Source organism: Neophocaena asiaeorientalis, unplaced genomic scaffold, assembly GCF_003031525.2.
Source record: "Neophocaena asiaeorientalis asiaeorientalis breed wild unplaced genomic scaffold, Neophocaena_asiaeorientalis_V1.1 scaffold57, whole genome shotgun sequence".
NCBI lineage: Eukaryota > Metazoa > Chordata > Mammalia > Artiodactyla > Phocoenidae > Neophocaena > Neophocaena asiaeorientalis.
Genome location: NW_020172731.1, coordinates 2,017,258 through 2,034,683, shown reverse-complemented (window position 1 = coordinate 2,034,683; position 17,426 = coordinate 2,017,258). Strand labels below are relative to the sequence as shown.

Below are 17,426 nucleotides of genomic sequence, written 5' to 3'. Positions count from 1 at the left end.
AAAAAAAAAAAAAAAAAAGCAAGAAGATGTGGTATATATATACAATGGAATATTACTCAGCCATAAAAAGGAACGAAATTGGGTCATTCGTTGAGACATGGATGGATCTAGAGTCTGTCATACGGTGAAGTAAGTCAGAAAGAGAAAAACAAATATTGTATAGTAACGCATATATGTGGAACCTAGAAAAATGGTACAGATGAACTGGTTTGCAGGGCAGAAATTGAGACACAGATGTAGAGAACAAATGTATGGACACCAAGCGGGGTAAGCGGCAGGGGGGTGGGGGTGGTGGTGTGATGAATTGGGAGATTGGGATTGACATGTATACACTGATGTGTATAAAATTGATGACTAATAAGGACCTGCTGTATAAAAAAATTTTAATTTAATTTAAAAATAAAAATATAATTCTTGTCTTGAGGGAGATTTTGAACTACCATTACCAAGGACCTAGTCCTATCCCAACTTCCCCACTTACCCTAGTTTCTCTTCTTGGATCATCCCAGCTCCCCAACAACAACCATTCTCCCTGGTCAGGCTTAGCCAGACCTCATCAGCAAAAGAACAAAGCTGCCTAGAATACAGGCGGGGTATAGTCTAAGCCTGCCACTCACTCGCTGTTTGACCTGAATCTCTCAGCACCTCAGTCTGCTCATCTATAAAAGGAGCACAGGAAGGCTCCTTTGTAGGACCCCATTAGGCTCTAGAGGTTTTATGATTAGATGAGATTCTGCAATGCTTTAAAGCTGAAGTCCTATTTCATGGCCTGGAGCCTGGAAAATTAGCCCTGACTGCTTGTAAATGTCATAAGCCTAAATAAAATAAAAATGACCCTGAAAGATATTCAGAGAATATTTGAACCATGCTATCAGCCTAGGACTTGTTAACATCAAAGATAGTACAGTTGACCCTTGAACAACGGGGGTCTGAACTGCATAGGTCCACTCCTAGGCGGCTATTTTTCAATAGTAAATATTAACATTACTACAATATACACAGTCCGTGGTTGGCTGAATCCTCGGATGGGGAGCAACTGCAGATACAGAGGGCCCTTATTCAAAAGCCAACTGTATTCCATCTTAATTGTCACATTTTCCCCTATCTTCGCTTTAAAGCTCTTTGCTGTTTTATTATCCATGTCTTCTATGGCTTTCAAGCAATGGAGAAAAACTTTACAACTCAAAATTGAAAAAAGAACTGTTTTTTTTAGTATGGCATTCATACAGCCATTTAATGTAAGTTATTTTGGTAAATACCTCCCCTAATAGATTAAAATCCTTGGAGGCAAGCACCTGAGAGAGGATAGTATTGAGGCTAAGAGGGTGAACTCCTGGTTGGAAGGCCCCACTCTGCAACGCATTAGCTGTGTCACCCTGGCAAGTCACTTCTTTGTGTCTGATTTCACCACCTTTAAAATGGGTTAAATAATAATGGCACCTATCATATAGGGTTATTGTGAGGATTAAAAGGACACAGTATCTTCATTGCTATCAGTGTTCACTTTATTACCTCTGGCCCAGTGCCTTGCACAAAATAGAGGAAATCAACAAGTATTGTTTGAGTGAATGAATAACTAGGGCTAGGTAACCTGAAGCCTGGGGATCTATGAACACATTCTCCAAGGAGCTTCAGGAAATTTCCTTTAAAAATTAAATGCTGGGCTTCCCTGGTGGCGCAGTGGTTGAGAGTCCGCCTGCCGATGCAGGGGACACGGGTTCGTGCCCCGGTCTGGGAAGATCCCACATGCTGCGGAGCGGCTGGGCCCGTGAGCCATGGCCGCTGAGCCTGCGCGTCCGGAGCCTGTGCTCCGCAACGGGAGAGGCCACAACAGCGAGAGGCCCGCATACCACAAAAAAAAAAAAAAAAAAATTAAATGCTATGTAGTTTTGTGGAAAAGTGATTCCATCAGCAAAGCTAAGCAGCCTGAGCACACTTGCTAATAAGAAAGCAATCCTAAACCGTCCATTCAATTAAAAAAAAAAAGCCAAAGTTTGCAAGTAAAAGGGTGCCCTGGAGAAGAGAGAAATATTTTAAAGTAAAGCACACAAGCCTCACCGTTCCTAACAAAGCCTGTCCTACAAGACTCCTTACAGATTCCTTAAGGACTTCCCTGCACCAGAGGGCGAATAAAGGACGCCTGCAACTTTAATAAACAAGTTACACTTCTAAAACGAGACATACCAACCAAGGACACAATACCCTACAAAAGCTTAGACTGGCAGGCAGCGTGACTTCGCCCAAAGCCACGGGTTCAGCTCCTCCCTCTGCAACTAAACTGCCACCCTGCTGGCATCTGCCCGGGACCGCTATTTATAACCTTCCCCGGAAGCCGATTGGCCGAGGCGGCGTAATAGTCATTCCCCCTCCGGAGTTCGAATCAGCTCTGCCCCCTCCGCTGTCTCTCCCGCATTGCCAACCCCGGCCCCACTCTTGGCCCAATAGAGGCATGCCCCGACCACCACCAGCCCGCCTTCGACATACACTCACAACTTTCGACACCAACTGTGTCTCCAGCCAGTCACCCACCCCAAATTCCCTCCGGGTTCAAGCACAATTTCGGAGCGTCCAGGTGCCACCTCTCTGGGTGCACCCCGTACCAAGAGTCCTCTATGACCTCCTTCCCTTCTTCCATCCTGTAACCTGAAACAACCCCGTACAACTCCCGCCGCCCCACACAGCTCCAAAATCTGCACCTGCACAGCTGACACCTCGTTCCCTGCCCTCAGCGAAGACGCAGTTTTCGAATCCACCATCCCCCACTTGCTTCCACGTCGCCCCCGCTCGAGACAAGAAAGGGGGCCCTCGAGGCACGGTTCTCCTTCCCGGCCCAAGGCTCCCGAGGGTCCACCACGTGCAGGGGTCACTGCCGACCCCGCCCCCTTCGGCTCCTTGACAGATCTCCTTCTCCGCGGGCGCCGGGATCTTCTGGACCAGCCCCGCGCCCCTTCCCCAGCTGCGCCCCAGGAGCGCGCCCGGGCTGCCCGCGCCTTGACGCTCACCTTGGCAGGGAGGCCGGGCGGCCGCGGGTTGCGAGGGGACGCCGCGCTGGCAGACCTGGGCTCCAGCCCCGCGGCGCGGCGCCTCCAACCCGGAAGAACAGCCCCAAGCCGTTGGTGGCTGAGGCCACGTGACGACGGCACAGCCCCCACCCCGGCCCAGCGCCCTCTCCTCGCCGGGCCCTTCTTCCCGCCCGGCCGCCTCCACCAGCCCGCCCGCCCGCCAGCCCTCTCTCCGAATGAAAAAACGACCTCACGAAATGCCCCTTAGCGCACAAAGGCCAGTTACCCCAAGGAACCCTTCCCTCTCCTTGGTGGCAGCCAAAAACCTCTTTGTCCCGGGCTCGACCTGTGGCCTACTCGCCCCCCCCACCGCGTTTTCCCTCGGCCCGTCCTTGTCAATCAAACCTGGAGCCCAACGCAGGCGCTGAAGTTTCCAGGGCTACATTGGTCCTCTCCTGGAGAGCCAGTTACAAAGTGTGATCGCCTCTCCAGTGTCCCACCAGAACAAATGAAATAACAGAACTCCACTTTTGGTACCTGACTTTCCTCTAGCTGTCTAGGAAAAATCAGAACTTCTAAAACAGAAGACCAAAAGGCAAGTGGGAGGAGGCCAGGAGGTGGTGAAGGGCGGGAATGGGGGCGTTGTTTTTCCATTCCGGACGGAGGGTGGAGTTAAATTCCTCTGAAAAGAAGGCCCCAAAATTAACACACATCTGCTGACTGGTCTTCCTAGGCACGCCCACAGAAAGTCGTGTGCTTCTGTTCGTATTAATATCCAGGGGCTGGAGAGCGCCCTTGGTGGACGTTAAGTGTCCTGACCAGGCCTAGGCTGATTTCGGCAAAGCAACTAAAGGACGCTGAAACCTAATGACTTGTGTTACTTAGTCTGCAGGTGTCTTCTCATTAAAAATGGGAATAATAAGGTAGAGAGTATAAATTGGTTCACTTACCCAAAGCTGAATCATCATCACGAAGTGTCAGTATGGTCACTGCATTTTTACTTTAATTGAAATATCTAAGATGAGTTAAAAATTATGAATCTCAAAGGCATGAGGCAAACAGATATTCCATATCCTTAAAAAGAAATAAACCACAGGGAAACTCTTATTTTGAGAACTTTTCTTGTCTTTAACCAACACAAAAGGTCATACAACTTGAGGACTTCCACTGTATCCAGACGAGGTAAAAACACTGTTCCTGTCCTGGAAGAATTCACAGACAGGAAAGGACACAGCTTCATGTTTTAAAATAGTAATGAACTGTGATAAGTGCAACCCTAGAAACAATTTCAAGATACTGCAAGTACAGTAAGGCAGGAGTAGTTGATAAGGATTAAAACTAAGCTCCTTTCACAATATACGTAAGTCACATCATTATGGTGTATGCCTTAAACATATGCATTGCTGTGTGTCAACTATATCTCAATAAAACTGGGGAAAAAACTAAGGTAGGTTTAAAACACGTGTTGGAGGGTGGAGCAGGGGTTTGCTTCTTTTCTCTCCCAAGGCTTAAACAGTGGTTCCCAGCTGGGGACAATTTTATCCCACAGTGTCAGGAGACATTTTGGTCATCACAGCTGGAAAGGGGAGGCATCTAATGGGTAGAGGCCAGGGATGCTGCTAAACACCCTATATGACACAGGATAGCCCCTTAAAACAAAGAATTATCTGGCCCCAAACTTCAACAGTGCTAAGACTGAGAAACCCTGGCTTAAATAAATGCTCAATGGCTTATTTAATTTGATTTAATTTGTGATTATATGACTGGAGAGCAAATCCAAAGATGATATATCGATTTTCACTTTCTCTGTTAAATAGTAAGTATATGGTAATTTTATTTTTTTCATAAATTTATTTATTTTATTTTATTTATTTTTGGCTGCATTGGGTCTTTGTTGCTGCGCACAGGTTTTCTCTAGTTGCGGCGAGCGGGGGCTACTCTTCGTTGCGGTGCGTGGGCTTCTCATTGCAGTGGCTTCTCTAGTTGCGGAGCACGGGCTCTAGGCACGCGGGCTTCAGTAGTTGTGGCTCGCAGGCTCAGTTGCTCCGCGGCGTGGAGGATCTCCCAGGACCAGGGGTCAAACCCATGTGCCCTGCATTGGCAGGCAGATTCTTAACCACTGTACCACCAGGAAAGCCCAGTATATGGTAATTTTAAAAATTCATTCTGCTCATTTGTCCAACATAATTTGAGTGCATTGCTCCAGATGAAAACATTTGTCATTTGGAGGATTCTGTTTTAGGCTTTAAGTTCCTACATAATAATTACAATATAGTTATAGGAATTACCAAAGAAAATAGGAATATTTCCAAAAGTTTAAGTTAGTTGCTTCTGAATCTTAGACGCTATCTTGTATAAAATTTTTGCAAAGATTTTGTATCCCCTATTAGGTGGTGAGGACTTTGTCCATTTTGATATCTGCACCTTCCTCCTTGGCCTTCTCAGCCTTCAACCCCACTTAGAACAGTACTTCTCACATATATGCAAGTTTTCATTACAGATTGTTCTGTGATTGGACATTTTAATTTTAAATATATTTTTAAATCAAGATACACATCAAAACTTAAACCCTCTAAAATTTAGGCGACTTTGTACACACAAATGCTTAAAGGTATTATTTAATATTTAGTCCTAATCTATCCAAAGCAAAAAAGATTTAAATCTTGAGAAGAGTGTAACACACCATTAGAGTCAGCTTTGAAGCCTCAAACCACAGAGGTGCCCAATAGCCAAAAATCAAAATGTAGGCTAAGCCTGAGAAAATGTGTGATCAGAAACCGAACTCTAAAGATAACATGTTATCAAAACCCTGCATCTAGTTAAAACCAGGCCAGAGAACCGGTCAATTTAATGTGTTTTCATTGTGGTTATTACTTTAAACAGTTATCAGCAGTTTGTTTTTTCAAACTTCCCTTTTATAAGTAATTATAAAAAGTAAACAACTCCAATGAGGTAATATGCTTAGACTCTGGGGATTTTTAATTATAGAGACACTTGACAGGTTTTGAAGCAACCATCACTAACCTCAGTCTCAGCTCTCTTCTCTCAGGCAGACCAATCAAAAGTGTGTTTGATTGTAGGAAGCAAATATTAACTGACTGAATGAACTTACACTAATCAACATTAATTGGAAGAGGATAGAGGAGAACTGACAATAAGCAGCCAGCACAAAGTTAAATAATTGGCAATTTAAGTTAAGTAAAACAAGTTTGCATTTAGAACTGTAAGCATCTAAAACACCAGCTCTAAGCACAGCTTTGTTCTCTCCATGTAGTAAGTGCCAGTGATAAAAATCTATGGGTTTTTTAAATGTTTAATGATATCTTTGGGGGCCTGGGGAAATGGTGAGGGGTAGGAGCTATATTAATATCCTAGGGCTGCCGTAACAAATTACCACAGCCTGGGTGTCTTAAAAATGACAGAAATATACTCTCTCATAGTTCTGGAGGCCAGAAGTGTGAAATCAAAGTGTCAGCAGGGTTGATTCCCCTGGAGGCTCTGAGGGAGAAAATATCCCATACCTCTCTCCTAGCTTGCGGAGAAAGCTTCTGGTTGTCAGCGATCCCTGGTGTTCCTTGGCTTGTAGACACATCACTCCAATCTCTGCCTCCTCTTCACATTGCTGCCTTCTCTGTGTGTCTCTGTGCCCAAATCTCCCTCTTCTTCCTCTTACGAAAACATCAGTCAGTGGATTTAAGGTCCACCCTGAATCCAGGATGAGATCCTTAACTAATTACATCTGCAAAGACTGTATTTTCAAATAAGCGTAGTCACAAATTTTGGGGAGACACTGTTCAACCCACTACAGGGGCAGTCTGTGTGTTTAAGGGTATAAAATGTAAAGATGGGTTTTTGTTGTTTTTTTAACATGGGTAGATTTACTAGCTCTTGAGTTTAAAGTGAAAGTTCAAATTATTTGGGGGAAATTCAGGTGAAAGTTGTTTTGTATTAATAATTAGAAGAATTTTCCTATAAACTTCTTTGCTTTTTTAATACTCAACCTAATTGAATTTTTTCTTCAATTTTTAAAAAAATAACTATATATTACACAGTTACCATTGTCAAACTACTTGATCATAAACTCCATAACAGCAGTTAACATGTTTTTTTTTTTTTTTTTAACATCTTTATTGGGGTATAACTGCTTTACAATGGTGTGTTAGTTTCTGCTTTATAACAAAGTGAATCAGCTATACATATACATATGCTCCCATGTGTCTTCCCTCTTGCGTCTCCCTCCCTCCCACTCTCCCCATCCCACCCCTCCAGGCTGTCCCAAAGCCCCGAGCTAAAATCCCTGTGCCTTGCGGCTGCTTCCCCCTAGCTATCTACCTTACTACGTTTGTTAGTGTGTATACGTCCACAGTTAACATGTTTATACTTAACTTTTTATTATTTTATTTTTTTAACATCTTTATTGGAGTATAATTACTTTACAGTGGTGTGTTAGTTTCTGCTTTATAACAAAGTGAGTCAGCTATACATATACATACACCCCCATATCTCCACGCTCTTGCATCTCCCTCCCACCCTCCCTATCCCATCCCTCTAGGTGGTCACAAAGCACCGAGCTGATCTCCCTGTGCTATCTGGCTGCTTCCCACTACCTATCTATTTTACATTTGGTAGTATATATAAGTACATGCCACTCTCTTACTTCATCCCATCTTACCCTTCCCTCTCCCCATGTCCTCAAGTCCATTCTCTATGTCTGTGTCTTTATTCCTGTCCTTTCCCTAGGTTCTTCAGAACCATTTTTTTTTTCTTTTTAGATTCCATATATATGTGTTAGCATATGGTATTTGTTTTTCTCTTTCTGACTTACTTCACTCTGTATGACAGACTTTAGGCCCATCCATCTCATTACAAATAACTCAATTTCATTTCTTTTTATGGCTGAGTAATATTCCATTGTATATATGTGCCACATCTTCTTTATCCATTCATCTGTCGATGGACACTTAGGTTGCTTCCATGTCCTGACTATTGTAAATAGAGCTGCAATGAACATTGTGGTACATGATTCTTTTTGAATTATGATTTTCTCAGGGTATATGCCCACTAGTGGGATTGCTGGGTCTTATGGTAGTTGTATTTTTAGGTTTTTAAGGAACTTCCATAGTGGCTGTATCAATTCACATTCCCACCAACAGTGCAAGAGGATCCCCTTTTCTTCACACCCTCTCCAGCATTTATTGTTTGTAGATTTTTTGATGATGGCCATTCTGATTGGTGTGAGGTGATACCTCATTGTAGTTTTGATTTGCATTTCTCTAATGATTAGTAATGCTGAGCATCCTTTTTGTTAGCAATCTGTATATCTTCTTTGGAGAAATGTCCATTTAGGTCTTCTGCCCATTTTTAGATTGGGTTGTTTGTTTTTTTGGTATTGAACTGCATGAGCTGCTTGTATATTTTGGAGATTAATCCTCTGTCAGATGCTTCATTTGCAAATATTTTCTCCCATTCTGAGGGTTATCTTTTCATCTTGTTTATGTTTTCCTTTGCTGTGCAAAAGCTTTTTAGGTCTCATTTGTTTATGTTTGTTTTTATCTCCATTACTCTAGGAGGTGGGTCAAAAAGGATCTTGCTGTGATTTATGTCATAGAGTGTCCTGCCTGTGTTTTCCTCTAAGAGTTTTATAGTGTCTGGCCTTACATTTAGGTCTTTAATCCATTTTGAGTTTATTTTTGTGTATGGTGTTAGGGAGTGTTTTAATTTCATTCTTTTATATGTAGTTGTCCAGTTTTCCCAATGTTTTCTTTTTCTTCTCTGATTGCTGTGGCTAAAACTTCCAAAATTGTGTTGAATAATAGTGGTGAGAGTGGACAACCTTGTCTTGTTCCTGATCTTAGAGGAAATGCTTTCAGTTTTTCACCATTGAGAACGATGTTGGCTGTGGGTTTGTCATATATGGCCTTTATTATGTTGAGGTAAGTTCCCTCTATGCCTACTTTCTGGAGGGATATTATTACTTAATGTTTTAAATGTTGCATTTGATGAAAACTCTAGTTCAAATACTTTTAAGGCAGTTTTGTGAACGTCATCTCTTTGTAGATCTCTTTTTAATGCTAGATGTTACCCATAACAAAAAAGCAAAAACCAGATTCTAGTTTTCATTGGTTTTCATCTTACCACTTTCCTATCTGCTCCTACTTCTTTAACCATTCTTTCTCAGTTCTTTCACTGCTTAAATCTGCAAATGTTCTCTTGGCCCTCTTTCCTTTTAACTCTAATATTGTCTTCCTTCCAGTTTTATGTCAACTGTGCTATCACAACTCCCAGAGCTTAATGTCCAGCCCCAATCTCTCTCCTAACCTCCAGACTCATGCAGCCAACTGCCTGCTGGTCATTTCCACTGAGATATCCACATATATCTTAAACTCAATATGAGAAAATTCTGTCCTGATCTACAAAGGACTTGTATTTAGAATATAAAAAGAACTCTCAAAACTCGACAGTTGGGCTTCCCTGGTGGCGCAGTGGTTGAGAGTCCGCCTGCCGATGCAGGGGACACGGGTTCGTGCCCCGGTCTGGGAAGATCCCACATGACGCGGAGTGGCCGGGCTCGTGAGCCATGGCCGCTGAGCCTGCGCGTCTGGAGCCTGTGCTCCGCAACGGGAGAGGCCGCAACAGCGAAAGGCCCATGTACCACAAAAAGTAATAATAATAATAATTTCACCATGAAATCTTGTTCATGGCTGATTTAAAAAAAAAAAAAAAACTCGACAGTTAAAAAAATCCAAATAGAAAATGAGCAAAAGGCATAAAAAAAATTTCACCAAAGAGGGATATAAGCACATGAAAAGATGTTCAACATCATTAGCCATTAAGGAAATGAAAATTAAAACCACAATGAGGGCTTCCCAGGTGGCGCAGTGGTTGAGAGTCCGCCTGCCGATGCAGGGGACACGGGTTCGTGCCCCGGTCTGGGAAGATCCCACATGCCGCGGAGCGGCTGGGCCCGTGGGCCATGGCTGCTGAGCCTGCACATCCATAACCTGTGCTCCGCAACGGGAGAGGCCACAACAGTGAGAGGCCCGCGTACGGCAAAAAAAAAAAAAAAAAAAAACACAATGAGACACCACTACACATCTATATGAATGTCTAAAAAAAAAAAAGATAGTGACAATACCAAATGCTGGCGATGATGGGGAGAAGCTGGATCACTCACACATCACTAATGACAATGTAAAATGGTACTCATCACTGGAAAACAGTTCAGTGGTTTCTTAAAAAACTAAACTTGCAACTAGCATATAACCCAGAAATTATACTCCTGGGCATTTATCCCAGAGAAATGAAAATTTATGTTCACACAAAAACCTGTATATCAATGTTCATAGTAGCTTCATTCATAATAGTCCAAAACTGGAAACAACCCAAATGTCCTTCAACAGGTTGAACAGACTGTTGTATATCCTTACAATGGAATGCTTTTCAGCAATGAAAAGGAATGAAGTATATATATATATTTTTTTTTTTTAGGAATGAAGTATTGATACACACAACAGCTTAGATGAAACTCCAGAGAATTATGTTGAGAGAAAAAAAGTCAGTCTCAAAAGGTTACATACCTGTATGATGCCATTTTATAAAACATTCTTGAAATAACAAAATTGTGGAAATAGAGAACAGATTAGAAGTTTCTAGAGTTAAGAAGGAGGGTGGATGTGACTATAAAAGGGCAACAGGAGAGATCCTTATGATGATGAAGATGTTCTGTATCTTGACTGTATCAATGTCAATATCCTGGTTGTGACACTATACTATAGTTTTGCAAAATGCTACCATTGGGGAGAAGTAGGTAAAGAGTACAAATATTCTCTTTGTATTATTTTTTACAACTGCACGTGAATCAACAATTATCTCAAAATAAAATATTTAATTCAAAAACTAAGCCTGGCAGGTGTAGTAAAATATTAATGATAGAATCTAGATGCCAACAGGAAGGGCAATGGGTACACTGTGCCAGAGATAGGGAAGCAGAACATGCCTCATACTTGACATTTATACATTAAACACTGACATTCCTAATTGTTTTTTGAATGCCAAATTTCAATGCTGAAAATAGCATTTCCAGCTATTACATTACCTTCCTGCTGGCCAGCAAGCACTTCAGTTCAATTAGTTGAATTGTACAATTAATAGAATATTGTACGTTGTAACTATTCACCAGAACTTCCTCTACAATTTTTAACTCTCATATCTCATGCTCGGACCACCACTTTCTTTCCAACTCCTTTATGTCTTTCTTTTGATCCCCCTTTTCCTTCCAATCTATCACCCTCATCTTCAACCCTTCCTCTAGCTAGCTGAAACCATGAACAGCCTGTCAGCCCCTTCTGCCTTTATTCTTCTGCCTTAACTGAATCATGAAATTACACTCCCACTAACAGGCTTCTCAGTTTCCACACCAGGTTGGGAAGAGTTGCTAGAGAAAAGTCACATAATTGTTCAGAGTGTTGCCCCTACAAGTCCCTGGTCTCCAACCTCAGGGGGACTTTCGGTACCACCCAGCTATCTTCCTGTGTGCACTGCCCCTTCCTCATCAGCTTCCTCTCCCAGAGCAGCTTTTGCAACTGTTGCCACTCTCCTCAAGTCCCTTCTTTTATGTCTCCCACCCTCAAAGTAAAGACATGTCCTTCTTTTTTGCTGAGAACATGGAGACCGTCTGAAGTTTCCAGCACCTTCCCTCTCCTGCTGTTTATCTGCATTTGCTTCCATTTCTTAGTGACATAGCTTTTCTCCCATCTCAAATTATTCCTGCTGCCTGTACTTTGAGTTTATGAACTGCTACCTCCTCTGTTCCTTTAATCTCTCAATTTCCCCCCCTTTTCCCTGATGTGTTCCCTTACCTCATTGTCTTTGGCTAACAAACTAATCTTTCTCCCATTAAAACAAAACAAAACAAAACAAACCCATAATAGCAACAAAAATGTCCTTAATACACTTGTCTTGCAAACTTCTCATATCTCTCCCGTTTATTTCACAGTCAAGCTTAGAGTTGTCTATACATCCTAATACTGGCAATTGCTTGCACCCAAATCACTCACAAATCTATATTATTCCAATTGCTAATATCACTGGAATGCCTATTTATAGTGAGAAATATAGCCCAAACAGAATAGGATGTTTGTATCAGTGTCATCCACTTATTCTGGAGATAAAGTATAGCATATTTTCTCAGTTTGTAGACTCTTAATAAAACTGAGTTGCTCATTAACTATGTGACCTTAGGGAAGTTAATTAAAGTCTCTGAATCTCAGTGTTTTTATCTATAAAATGGGGTAAGTAATAGAACCTACCTCATAGGGTTGTTCTGAAGATTAAATGAGATAATCCATGTAAAGTGTACTTGGAACAGAGTTGGTGCTAAATATTAGCTATTATTGTTGTTGTTTTTCCTCTCAAAATGCAAATTTATCCAGATAGTCAAATTATAGTCAGAAGACGGCTTGGTGAAGGAGGGTGTGTTTCCCAGAGGCGGTTGTTCATTCAGCTCTGTAATGACCTCGGACAGCACACAGCTGCCTAAGTGACTTCGGGGCTCAAACTCAGGGAATGGGTGTGCTTTCCTGGATTCTTTAGAATCCTACTTTTATTTGACATCTCCGCACAATTTGACACTCTTGGGCTTTCCGTCTTTAATCTTCTATTCCTCACTGTCTTCTCTCAGTTTTTGTCCTATGTAAACAGAGTAAACAGATTCCTCTTCTTCAACCTAACCATTCAGTTTGGTGCTTCTCTTTCCTCTTCTGCCTCTATATACTTTTCCCTAAGTTACCTCATTTCTTCCTGTGGCTTCAGCTATCAAATCTCTAACTCTAGGCAACATCCCTCTGAACTCCAAGTCCATGACTTAACTGTTGACTGAACAATTCCACTTGGACGTTCTGGGTGCCAACTGAAATGTCCAAAATGGAATTAGTGAGAGGCCCCTGTTCGGTGAGAGTCTGCTTTCCTCTGGTTTTCTCACTCTTTGGGACTGAGGCACCAAAGCCAGAAACCTGGGAGTCATCCTTATCTCAGGCCTCTCATTAATGCCTTATACACATCTGTCAGCTTCTTTCTAACATCTCTTGCATTTGGTCCTTCTCTCCAACCCCACAACCATTACCTTAGTAGCCATTATCACTTCCCACCGGAATTTCTGCTACAGCCATCAAACAGGCCTTCCTGCTTCTAGTTTCATACACTTCACAGCTACTAATCTCACACCTCTGAGTATCCTCACACCTAGAACGGTGTCTGGCACTTAGTAGACATGCAATAAATATTTCCTGAAGGAACAAATAAATGAATTCCTATCCTCATAGAGTTATATTCCAGCTAAGAGATCAACATTAAACCAACGTGTGCACTAGATGTTGGGGGAATCCCAGGCAATCTCCTGGCTCTTGAAGATGGAATGGAGCCCTGATCCAGATGGGAGTCAAGTGCTGACTGGCTGGGGCTACATTTCATAGCAGGCCTAAGAGACTAGGAGAGGAAGATAATTCACACAAATGAGACCCAAGAGAACAAACACATCAGTTAATTCTTCTCTCTGTTAAAGAGGCCCCCATTAATTTAAAATGATATATAAGTTGCCATGATGATTTGGGCAGGGAAAAATGAACAGAATTAGCAAGGAAAGAGTTGGGAGTGATGGAATAAAATGAAATAAGGCTTATTTTTTAAACTTTTTACTTGGAGACAATTGTACATTTATATGCAGTTGTAAGAAACAATACAGAGAGATTTCATTTCCCCTTTACCCAGTTTCCTCTGATGGTAATGTCTTACATAACCATGCATTACTATAATACAATATCACATCCAGGAAACTGACAACATACAATACACCCACCTTAGTTTTACATGCACTCATTTGTGTATGTGTGTGTGCACACATGTAGTTAGTTCTATGCAATTTAATCACATGTGTAGATTCGTGTGATCACCACCAGTTAAGACCGGAATAGTTCCATCGCAAGGATTCTTCATACTTTTAATAGCCGCACCTACTTCTCTCCAAACCCCACCCCCTCCTTAATCCCTGGTAACCACTAAACTGTTCTCCATATTTATAACTTTTTCACCTTTATAATTTTGTCATGTATAAATGGAATCATACAATAACCTTTTTGCTGTGGAGCACAGGCTCCGGACATGCAGGCCCAGCTGCCATGGCTCGCGGGCCCAGCCACTCCGCACGCGGGATCCTCCCGGATCCTCCCGGACCGGGGCACGAACCCGTGTCCCCTGAACCGGCAGGCGGACTCCCAACCACTGCGCCACCAGGGAAGCCCTACAATAACCTTTTGAGATTACTTTCTTTTAACTCAGCATAATTCCCTTGAGAGCCATCAAAGCTGCATTTATCGGTGGTTTTCTTGCTGAGTAGTGTTTTATGGTATGAATACCACAGTTAAACCATTCACCCGTTAAAGAATTTATGTTGTTCCCCGTTTGGGCTATTATGAACAAACCTGTTATAAAAATTGGGGTACAGGTTTTTGTGTGAACATAAATCTTCATTTCTCTGGCATAAATGCCTAATTTGGGCTGCTTTAACAAAAATACCACAGACTGGGTGGAAGCACATCACTTAGCTGGTTTCACAGGTTCACAGCTGGAGAGGATCTTTGCCACTTTATAAGGATTGCCTTTTCTCCGTTGTCCAAAAACATCTTCATTTCTGTCTGATACCTCATCAGAATCACCTTTAGTGTCCATATTTCTAACAACATTCTGTACATGATTATTTGTATACTCTAAGAAGATGGAAGCTTTCTCTACAGCTCTCCTCTTTTCCTTTCTCAGCCCTGACCAGCATTACCATTAACAACCCCTTCATGGCAATGTCGACTTTTTCTAGCATGCATCAAAAACCACTACCAGCCTATACCCATTAACCAGTTCAAAAGCCTCTTCCACATTTTTAAGGTATTTGTTACAGCTGCACCCCACTTCTGAATATCAGATTCTTTCTTAGAGTTCTTCAGAGAAAGAGAATTAATATATATAATATATATATATATACATATATATATGTATACATATATATGATTTACTATGAGGAATTGGCTTATGTGCTCAAGGAGGCTGCGAAGTTCCATGAGTTAATGTCTGCAAGCTGGAAACCCAGGAAAGCTAGTAGTGGCGTTCTAGTCCGAATCTGAAGGCCTGAGAATCAGAGCAACAGTGTAAAAAAAACCCATCCATGTTGTCTGCAAGTCCACTTTTCATATGTCATGAGAATAGGGCTAAAGTTATATAACAGTTAATAGGGAGAGGCAAAGGACAAGATCTCAATTATCTAACTTATCTAACAAAAGGGACTGTAAAGATACCCTGATGTCACCATGGATGCAGAAGAGCCCCATCCTCAGATAAGAAAGTCTTAGGTAAGGAAAAGGAGTTAGCCATCATAAAAGTTCTAAGGGGAAATAAAGGGTGGTGAATGCAAACAAAAGCCTGGGACAGGATTGGAGCATCTGCTTTAGTGGAACATATAGGATAACTGTTGTTGAGCGTACAGTTTGTGGGGCTTTCCTACGCAATAGAAAAGACTGGGCAAGAAGTGACTGACGACTACCTAAAAAAATGGATTTTTATGTTATTGGCATTACCTCATCTAATTTTTAAATTGTAATCTTGTCCTGTCTTTGTAATATATGCTCAGTGCTACAACATACTTACTTTATACATGAGGAAACTGAGGCCCAGAGAAGCTAAATCCCTTACTTACCCAAGACCGCACAGGCATTAAGGGTCTAGGCCAGGATCCAAACCAAAGCTCTGGCCTACTTTGAACCCTACATTCTTTTTTTTTTTTTTCCTTTAGCGGTACGCGGGCCTCTCACTGTTGTGGCCTCTCCTACCGCGGAGCACAGGCTCCGGACGCGCGGGCCCAGCGGCCATGGCTCACGGGCCCAGCCACTCCGCGGCATGTGGGGTCCTACTGGACCGGGGCACGAACCCGCGTCCCGTGCATCGGCAGGCGGACGCTCAACCACTGCGCCACCAGGGAAGCCCTGAACCCTACATTCTTTCTCAACACCAAGGAACCACACTTTTTGCTGGCTTCCTTCCCTGACTTCATTATTTTTGCCAACCATCAACAGCATGAATCAGTTATTCACGATTGCCTTCATTAGAGCCATTTTCCTCTTTCAGTTGGGTGAAGATGTCAGTGTTTTCTTCATTAGCAAGAAGAGAAAATGGTTAAAAAGAGTTTTCTTAACTGAAATGATTCTCAAGATGACAATGGTGAAAAACATTAAGGCTTGCTTAAAACACAGGGCTACAATCAATTTGTGGAGATGTTTCAATCTAACAGTAAAGAAATCATTTTTCCCCTCCTTTTCATTACTTATATTCATCCTTCATTTGGCTTTAGTACCGTCAGGACTGATTAAAACAATAATTTACACATAAATAATGTCTAGAACTTTGTTGTGCAATGCGGTAGCCATTAGCCACAGGGGGCTATTGAGCACCTGAAATGTGCCTAATCCCAAGTGAGGTTTGCAGAAAATGTAAAATACACTTTGGATTTTGATTAGTATGAAAAAAGAGAAACTCTCATTAATATCTTTATATTAATTACATGTTGGAATGATACCATTTGGGATCTACTGGGTTAAGTAAACTATATTATGAAAATTAATTTCACCTGTTTCTTTTCACGCGCGTAATGTGCCTTCTAGAAAATTTATAATTACATAAGTGGCTTGCATTTGTGGTTCGCATTATATTTTGATTGGACAGCACTGGCAAAAGATGAAAGGGAGGAGAGTTTCATTGAAAGGTAGGGTATTTTCTTAAAATTTCTGGAGGGGAAGAGAAAAGGGAAGAGAGTAAAGCTTGGTCACAGTGTGACCTACTGTGATAAATATCTACAGTGAATTGAGATGGGCCGGGGTGGGGGGCATTTTTGATTCTGTTCCTACTCCCCTCCCCGCAGCTCACGTAGCAGGTGGCAGAGCAGCTTCCAGAGCCCCCTTCCCGACCAGTCCTCCGGTTTCGCAGGCGCCGGGTCATTGAACACACCTGCGCGCCCACGGAGGTGCGCGTCCGCGAACCCTGGCTCTGGCTCCACGCCCCCTCCCCCCGTATTTTTATTTTCCTGGCATCAACCGTCAGTGACTTCTCTCCATAGAACCTCGTGTAGGCCGGGCCCGCCAGGGGTAAGCGAGCCCGGCCCCGGGAACCGACATGCCCTCGCCCCTCGCCCGGCCCTCGCCCGACATGCCCTCGGCCGGCCCGAGGCGAGCAGGGCTGTCCAGCGGTCTAGCTGCCCCTCTCCCGGCAGCCTGCTTTTTTTTTCGCCGCGAACGGGGCCTCCGGGCCGCGGGGGGCCGCTGTGACCCGCCTTCGCCCCCGACGCGCCGAAGGCGGGGGAGCTGGGTTTTGGGGGAGAATCAGAAAGCGGAG

At 42.8% G+C, this 17,426-nt stretch overlaps 2 protein-coding genes across 6 annotated transcripts in view; one reads left to right on the top strand and one right to left on the bottom strand.

Moving 5' to 3' along the window:
- Positions 1-3,667, bottom strand: part of NNT (nicotinamide nucleotide transhydrogenase) — a 93,200-nt gene extending 89,533 nt beyond the window's left edge. Inside the window, exon 1 of one of the 5 annotated variants that reach the window (XM_024740338.1) lies at positions 3,540-3,667. The gene's annotated coding sequence lies outside the window, so the exon portion shown is untranslated. The other 4 variants (XM_024740336.1, XM_024740339.1, XM_024740337.1 and 1 more) reach the window with 4 other exon arrangements.
- A 13,491-nt stretch (positions 3,668-17,158) lies between these two features.
- PAIP1 (poly(A) binding protein interacting protein 1) overlaps positions 17,159-17,426 on the top strand; it is a 29,195-nt gene continuing 28,927 nt past the window's right edge. Inside the window, exon 1 of the mRNA XM_024740355.1 lies at positions 17,159-17,179. The gene's annotated coding sequence lies outside the window, so the exon portion shown is untranslated. The remainder of the gene's footprint in view (positions 17,180-17,426) is intronic.